Consider the following 9,460-nt stretch of genomic DNA (forward strand, 5'->3'; position numbering starts at 1 on the left):
GTTTTTTTTAATATTGAGCTGCATGAGCTGTTTATATATTTTGGAGATTCATCCTTTGTCCATTGATTCGTTTGCAAATATTTTCTCCCATTCTGAGGGTTGTCTTTTCGTCCTGTTTACGGTTTCCTTTGCTGTGCAAAAGCTTTTAAGTTTCATTAGGAACCATTTGTTTATTTTTGGTTTTATTTCCATTACTCTAGGAGGTGGATCAGAAAAGATCTTGCTGTGATTTATGTCAAAGAGTATTCTTCTATGTTTTCCCTTAAGAGTTTTATAGTGTCCAGTCTTACATTTATGTCTCAAATCCATTTTGAGTTTATTTTTGTGTATGGTGTTAGAGAGTGTTCTAATTTCATTCTTTTACATGTAGCTGTCCAGTCCACTGGTGGTGGGTAGAGCTGGCTGTTGCTCTGGTGGGCAGAACTCAATAAAACTTTAATCCACTTGACTGCTGATGGGTGGGGCTGGGTTCCCTCCCTGTTGGTTGTTTGGCCTGAGGCGACCCAGTACTGGAGCCTACCCGAGCTCTTTGGTGGGGCTAATGGCGGACTCTGGGAGGGCTCACGCCAAGGAGTGCTTCCCAGAACTTCTGCTGCCAGTGTCCTTGTCTTCATGGTGAGACACAGACACCCTCCACCTCTGCAGCAGAACCTCCAACAGTAGCAGGTAGGTCTGGTTCAGTCTCCCCTGGGGTCACTGCTCCTTCCCCTGGGTCCCGATGCATACACTACTTTGTGTGTGCCCTCCGAGAGTGGAGTCTCTGGGGTCCTGATGCACACACTACTTTGTGTGTGCCCTCCAAGAGTGGAGTCTCTGTTTCCCCTAGTCCTGTCAAAGTCCTGCAATCAAATCCCGCTAGTCTGATTCTGTAGGAATTCCTCCTCCCATTGCCGCACCTCCAGGTTGGGAAGCCTGACGTGGGGCTCAGAACCTTCACTCCAGTGGGTGGACTTCTGTGGTATAAGTGTTCTCCAGTTTGTGAGTCACCCACCCAGCAGTTATGGGATTTGATTTTATTGTGATTGTGCCCCTCCTACTGTCTCATTGTGGCTTCTCCTTTGTCTTTGGATGTGGGGTATCTTATTTGGTGAGTTCCAGTGTCTTCCTATTGATGATTGTTCAGCATTTCTCTCCCTGTGGTTTTGATTTTCATTTCCCTGATGTCTAATGTCATCGAGCATTTTTTCATATAGCTGTTGGTGATTTACATGTCTTCTCTGCAGAAATGTCTACTCAAGTCCTTAGCCCATTTTTTAAATTGGTATATTAGTGTTTTTGCTATTGAGTTTTAGGAGTTCCTTGTATTTTTTGGAGATTAACCCCTTATCAGATATGTGGTTTCTAAATATTTTCTTCCATTCTGTACATTGCCTTTTTACTCTGTTGACTGTTTCCTTGGGTGTGCTGAAGCTTTTCAGTTTGATGTAGTCCCACTTGTCTATTTTCATTTTTGTTGCCTGTGTTTTGATGTCATATTTATGAAACTGTGTAGACCAATGTCATGAAGCTTTCCCATATGTTTTTTTCCTAGGAATTTTACAGTTTCAGGCCTTATGTTTAAGTCTGTATTCCATCTTGAGTTGATTTTTGTATGGTGTAAGAGTCCAATTTCATTCTTTTGCATATGGATATCCAGTTTTCCCAACACGAATTGTTGAAGAGACTAAACTTTCCCTACTGTGTGCTTGTTGAAGATCAGTTGAACATATATGTGTGGACTTATTTCTGGGCTCTCCATACTGTTCCATTTGTTTGTAGGTCTGTCTTTATACCACTACCATATTGTTTTGATTATGATAGCCTTTGTAATATATTTTAAGACCAGGAAGTGTAATGGCACCAATTTTATTCTTTCTCAAGATTAATTTAGCTATTCATGGTCTTTTATGATTCCATATGAGTTGCAGAATTGCTTTTCTACTTCTGTAGAAAATGCCAATGGAATTTTGATAGGGATTGCTTTGAATTTGTAGATTGCTCTGGATAGCATGAGGATTTTAACATTATTAAGTATTCCAAACTGTGAACATGGGATGACTTTCCATTTGTGTCTTCTTTCATTTATTTCATCAATGTTGTGTAGTTTCACTATACAAGTAACCTCCTTTGTTAAATTTATTTCTAAATATTTAATTCTTTCTGGTGCTATTGTAAATGGGATTTTTTTTCTTAATTTCCTTTTCAGATTGTCTGCTGTTAGTGTATGGAAACACAACTGAACTTTGTATATTGATTTTGTATCCTGTAACTTTACTGAGTTAATTAGTTCTAAGAGTCTTCGTGTGGAGTCTTTAGGGTTTTCTACATATAAGATCATGTCTTCTGCAAAGAAGGACAATTTTACTTCTTCCTTTCTGATTTGCATGTCTTTTATTTCTTTTTCTTGCCTAATTGCTCTGGCTAAAACTTTTAGTACTATATTGAATAGAAGTGTCAAGAGTGTGCATCCTTGCCTTATTTCTGATCTTAGAGGAAAAGCTTTCAGTTTTTCACCAATAAGTATAATGTTAGATGTGGGCTTTTCATATTTGTGGTCTTTATTTCAGTGACTACTTCTTGATTTGATTTGTGTTACTCTAGAAAGAGAAATAAGGAACCAGATGACTTTGGTCTGCGATTCACTCTCAAAATGTGGTTCCTGGACCCAGCAGCATCAGCATGTACCCAGGAACTTGTTAGAAATGCAAATCCTCAGGCCCACCCCAGACCTACTGAATCTGAAACTTTGGGAGTGAGGCCAGAAATCTGTGTTCCCACAAGCCATCTGGGTGATTCCAACGCATGCTATAAGGTTGTCTGACTAATGCTATTTCCCATGGTGTATTCTTCAGGAAAGTATTCTAAGACATGTTAACAAGTGTTATGCAACAGAAGGATTCCTTATTTGAATAAATCTGGGGCTAAAAAAGTTAAGTAGAGCCCATGGTCCATGCTCCTTCACAGAGGTCCCCTATAGATCATTTCTCCAGATCTGCTGCTATATACAGGCACCTGTTTATGCCCCACAAATAGCTCATCTCTTGTTCTTTCTCCAACAGCTTAGTTCCCCATCTCTCTCAGCCATTAGGAGAGAGAGTTCCCCTTCCCTCAGTTTAAAGCCCACCTTTCTTTTTTCCATCCCAGGTATGACAAATGGTGGGGGGGAAGTCAGTGTGGTCTGATGTCCTACTCCCTCCACTGCAAGGCAATCATAATAATAGGCAACATATTAACCAAAGTGTAGGTTATTCAGTCCTAAATAACTATCCTTTTGGAACACATTCAGGGCAATTCAAAGATATATTTAGAAAAAAGACGTTTTTCTGCAAGGGCACAGTCTTACTAAAGACACATCCCATTCCTATTTCTAAACTGAATGAAAACATTCCAGTCTGAGGCAACTATATTTGTATTATTTCAGTGGTTTAGGGCTTTCCCAAAATTAATATGGAATTATTTGCTTTACATCTATCCACAATGCAAAACCTAAAAAGGGCTTGCCTGCAGAATAGCTTCTGTTTCTATTTTAATATGCAGAAATTAGTTATGAACCCCCAGATAGCAGGTTTTCAGTTAAAATTCAAATTTTACCTCTAGCAACAGGAAGAAACTGCAGGCAGCTTAACAATACTAGTTTGTCCCTGATACAGGGGCTACTCAGTAAGACTAAATAAGAGAGTCCAAATTACTTTTTCACCTATTAAAAAAACTAAAATACCCCAATGCTTTTAAATTTTAGTTTGTTACATTGTTGGTTCAACATTGTAAGCCAAAGAGAAGGAGGGCAGGCATGCAGAAAAAGGGATTACTCCAGCTTCTAAAGAAAACAATACTGCATTTCTTGTCTGCCTTTGCGTGGGTTAAGATATACTCCCACATGACGAACTACAAACGTCTAATGGTCATGTAGGGAAGAAATCTTCCAAAGCCTGGACCTTGAAGGAAGCTGATAAAATCTAGGTGACATAGAACTTGGAGATTAACTCAAGCATGACTTCAGATTTAACACCTCTTAAAGGAACACACCAAATCATGCCAAGTTGCTCATGCCCGATGCCCGGTCGTAATGAGAACAATTCAGTTCTGAAGGAGAAAGGGCATTAATTTAAGGGCTGTTGGCATGGCAAGCAATAGATGACGTCTCATCCCTTTATAGCCTATAATAAGTAATGTGTCATCCTAGCCTTTCCTCTAGTTCTTCTGACTCAAATTCATGCATTGTTAAAAACGTATTAAAATGCATTGAATCAGAGCAGTGCAGACAACAAAAATAGAGGCAGCTTTTGATGCTAAGCCAAATAATTTTGGCTTTTCCTCCCAATGTTCCTGTAAACAAACTGTCAGACACCCATACATACAAATGGAAAATTATTCATAACGGGGGATGATGACTGAGGTTCTCAGAAGAGATACGACAGCAGGGAATTAATTCACTGACATGTTGTCTGTGGAGGGCTGTTCCTTCACTTAGTGTCATGTCTCATTAGCAGATATTTCATTTCACATTGTCCACCACTAAATACAAAACTCATACGTAAATTACAGTAATTTAAACCCAGGTCTTTCTAAGCAAAAATATTAAGCCTTTCCCATGTACTGCTTCTTCTTTCTCCATGAATAAAAAAAAAGAGAGAAAGATGTGTGGAATAATTGTCCTGAAAGTTTGAAGGTCAGATCTTAGAAAATGATCACTGAGAAACCAATCACATCTATTAAAAAAGGGGCATGGAGCACCAAAAACTCCCAAGGGAGTTAGAAGAACCCAAATCTCGCGAGATGACAGCAGTAAAAACATAACTGGATTTTAACTGTGCTAAATAAATATATGCTAAAGGTCTTGTTCTGACTGGATGAGGGGTTATAGATTCTAATTAATCTTTGAAGCAAGTCAGAAAATCAAAATTTTAGTTGCAGAAGAGACTGCCAGATGCCTCCCAGTATCTATCCTCCCCATCTTCTATAGTCTTAGGATTTGTAGCTGGGTACATGGCCTCCCAGTTTGTCTACATATCTCAGGCTCCCTTATAGGCCAGGTGTGACCTGTGACAAATTTCTAATCAAAGGGATGAAGGCAGAAGTGATTTGTGCATCTTCAGGGCTGTGCCCCCTAAAGAAAAGGGCCATGTCCTCCACTTCCCATGCCCCCTCTCCACTGGCTGAAATGTGGATGATGATGTAGGTACAGGTGAGCGCAACACCTTAGTGACTAGGACCAACAAGGTAGAATCCTGGGTGCCAAAACTGCAGTGTTGCCAAAGCAGCCCCTGACTGTTCACATATAATTAAAGAAATAAACTGTCTTGTTTAAGTCATATTATTTACATTATCTTTCATAGAATTTGAATGTATATTCTAATAAATGCAAGGTATGTTTGTTAAAAATGAAGGATATAGAACTTCTAATCCTCCACAACAAGGGTTAGTAAATTACGGCCACAGGCCAAGTCTGGCCTGCTGCTTGTTTTGTAAACAAAGTTTTATTGAAACACAGCCATGCTCATTCATTTGTGTATTGCCTGGCTGCTTCACACTATAACATCAGAATTGAGGAGCTGTGACAGAGACCGTATGGCCTACAGAGACTAAAATATCTATTATCTGGCCCATAACAGAAAAAGTATCCCTGCTGTAGAAGGAAAGAAGAAGAAAACTCCATCCAGTACAGATCAGTACAAAGCAAACAGGAAATCATGAAAAAGAGAATTTAAAATACAAAGTAAAAAATATGACTAAATATACTGGTGGTTAAAATAAATGTGAGTGGGCTAAATATGTGAAAATTCATCAGGTAAGACAATGAGTCAAGCCTGGAATTGTTAGGGAATTTGGGGTATTTCGATAAAGAGTGGGAGAATCTCAGAGAAGCAACAACAGAAGAGATTTGGTGTGGATAGAATCTTCCCAGGAATATTAAAAGAAAAAGAACAAATTATGAAACTGAATACATAGTATAATTCATATTTGAAAAAAGTATGTATGCAGAAATAAAACTATGGACATAAATATTGTAAAAAAAAAAAAAAAAAAAAGAATCTTCCTAGGAAAGGGAGAACATTACTTTCAAGAAATTCTGTGTGCGAAATCCCAGGTAGATGTTAGGAAACTGACTATGAGAATCAGAAATCATTTAAACTGAAAAGTAAGGGACTGAGGGAAGGCAGCCTTGCTTCTTCAGTGAGCCAAAGAGCACGTGGTGAAACATCCTCGGAGCCACACAGCTACAGGAGAGGGAGAAGTGACCTAAAAATAGGTTCCATCAAAGAACACATGCCAAGTTCAATTGAATGGGTTCAAGTGCTTGTAAATCATCAGATTAGTATACACTGTTGCCTCTACCATTCTCTTACATTTAATACAAAACTGTATTCTTCAGTATCTTATGGATACTGAGAAGAACTCTAGAGAAATACAGAGAAGGACCCATGATTCCAGTGATGGGTAAAGGAGAAACTCTCATTCTCAGACACTGTGAGGAAGCCTTCAGTCTTTGAGCTTCTCTGAGCTTGTTCTGTTTTTGTGCTGCCGGAAGCAGCATGCCAGCATTCTCGTCACTCACTCCAGTCTTGGCCATGCCTTCTTTCAAGGGCCACTTGGCCGGACTTCCTCCTAATGCCGGCACCTGTTATGATGTCATCTCCCCAGCCTCAACGACTTTTACCAGAAAAGATTACACAAACTCCCAAATTATCTATAGAGCCAAATAAGAGGACGCTGACATGAGCTGAGCAGCTGCTGGGGCAGGCATGGCGAGGGGGATGGAGATGCAGAAATGAGACTTCCCCTCCTCTCTCATGTCCCCGTTAGAAAGAGTAACACTCTTTAAATCCAGTGCCACGGTAAATTTTTCTGGGATGTTACAGGTTATACTTTGAAGAACTGGTCTTATTATCAGTTCATTCAATAAATATGTCCTAAGTATCACCTGTATGTAAGCTATTGTGCTAGGTACTGAGGATGCCAAGATGGATAAAATGTGTCCCTGTCCTTTGATGAATCTGTATCTAATGGAGAGAAAAACACTTCAAGGATAAAATATATTTTGACTGTAAAATGTTTTAATGCACTACATTGGTAGCTTTACTGAGTTTTACTTTTAGGTTATAACCTTAGATTTTATCAAAGGTCAATATTATAAATGGTCCTGTGGAGAATGATTTTGCATCTTTTCATAAATTATTGTTAAAAAAAGTTAATTCTTCTGTTTCCTACATAGACGCATCCCTTTTAAGAATTTAGTATCAGAAAGCAACTATACTCCAATAAAAATTAATTTTAAAAAAGTATTTTGTATCAGAAAAATGTCTCTCTCCTGACAAACTGGTATCTTTTAACAGGTGATAATCATGTAATGAATCATAATTTAAAAACTCATTTGAATTCAGGAAACTTGGAGTTCAATCAATGTTTAAGCATAGTCTAAGTTTGGGGCATATTTACTTTTTCTTTTTTGTGGTCTCTAAACTAATGGTCTTAGAAGAAATGTCTTTTTTTTTTTTTTTAAATTATGGGCCACGTCATGTTTTCCTAGAAGCAAACAGAATGTAAAATATAATGTTCATTAGAATATATTATTCCTCCCAGAATCATATTTGTAATTTCCCAGAATCAGATGGAACCAATTGACAACACAAAGTAGTGGTTATTACGATAATCTGGGACATCAGTTGTCCTTGGAGGAGATTATTTTGGATGGGTGGTCTTTCCATGTCCCCCGAATCACATTCTCAGGGCACAACTTTTACAGGCACACCCTCCAGCCTGGCCCAGGGAGACTCAGCCTGTTTTGACTGTGTCAGGAAGGGAGAGTTTGGTGAAAGCCTCCTGGAAGATTGGATAGTTGGCTTGAAAGAGCTATTCAAGATAAACATGAAAAGCGTGTCATTTTCTAATCAAGTCTAACCTGGAAGGTTATGCAGGCAGACCCCATGAGAGGAGGAGGGAGAGGAGGAGGAGGAGGGAGAGGAGGAGGAGGAGGAGGAGGAGGGAGGACTTATCAACAAACTCCCCAGATATAAATATTCAAACCTAGTTTTCATTGTTCTAAATGCTATTTCTGTATCTAAAATGATATCCTGTGGGAAAAAAATCAGGGCAACTAGGGCATGCCTGTGAACACCTGGCACTTTATAAGAGTTCTAGTTCTAAGTAAAGGTTCTGTTTCTTTTATTCACCCACCCACCTCCCAACCTAATTCCTGGCTGGTTCCCACTTAACTTAGAAGAAAACCTTCATTTAAAAAGCACCCTCACTTTGGATCTCCATGTAAAATGGACTCTTTTAGAATTTAATTCTGCACAGCTGGACAAGCAAGGGGGCGATGCAGGTTGCCACAGAAACTGCTGTTGGTGCTAGGATTCTTTATACTTTGCTCCTAAAAATAATATGTAAAATGTACTGAGGATGTGATTAGCGCAGCACAGAAGGGAATTTCTAAAAGGAGAGTCAAGCCTCCCACCCACAGGGGAACGGGGGTGTTCTTCATAGATGGAGGACAGGACAGAAATCTGGGAGCAGATGCTCAACATGGTTCCTCCCTCAAAAGGTGCAGCGGGGGAAAAACAAATGGGAAAACTGGCTTTTGAAGAAGAAAACAGTCTTCAATCAAGCATAATTCATATAAATTTCAAGATAGAGATGTCCTGAAATCACCCAGGAACTGTTCTCTGCAACCTACAGAAAAGCAATAGAAACTTGGCCAAGAGACTGGATGAGACATTGTAGTCTGGTGTCTTGCCCAGTAGAGGATGCTGTCACACACGACCTCCGTCAGAGGGTCCCCCAGTCAGCTTGGACATGTTCAGTGGCCTTTACTTCCTTAGGAAGCATCTGACAACTGGACTTCTCTCTCTAAATATTGTTGAAGTCCGCCTTTCCATAACTTCCACCCATTTGCTTTTGTTTACCTTTTGCAGCAACCAAGAAAAGTCAACTACCATATTATTTTTTTTTCTTCATATGATAAAATGTCATTTACTACCAAATGGAACAATTAGCCCAAGGGTCCACTCACAGCTTAGGGAGGCAGATCAAGATGACCAATCAGTCAGCTTCATAGATTTCAATGCAAAATGAAATGCCATTAGAACTCTATCAATTCATGGTCACATACAGAAAATGAGTACGTGTTTCCAAGCACATTCAACATCTACTATGTGCCAGGCACCATGCTAACTGCATAGATTATTTCATTTTATTCAGTTACATGAGGTAAGTAACTTTATCCTCCCCATTTTATAGAGAAAATTCAGTTCAGTCTGAATGGTAGCATCCTCACGGGTGTGTGCAGAGTAGAGTGGAGGGCATAGACTTCAGAGTCAGAGGGAGTTGAGTTTGAACACCATTTCCTCCACTTGCTATATTTGTGACCCTGGTTACATATAAGTTATGTAACCTCTTTAACCTGGGTTTCTCATGTCTGAAAACTGGGATGATAAAATGTCATGAGTTAGTAAAAGTAAAGAAAATTATATGCTTAAATGTC

Source organism: Physeter macrocephalus, chromosome 11 (assembly GCF_002837175.3).
Source record: "Physeter macrocephalus isolate SW-GA chromosome 11, ASM283717v5, whole genome shotgun sequence".
In the NCBI taxonomy this organism is placed as follows: Eukaryota; Metazoa; Chordata; class Mammalia; order Artiodactyla; family Physeteridae; genus Physeter; species Physeter macrocephalus.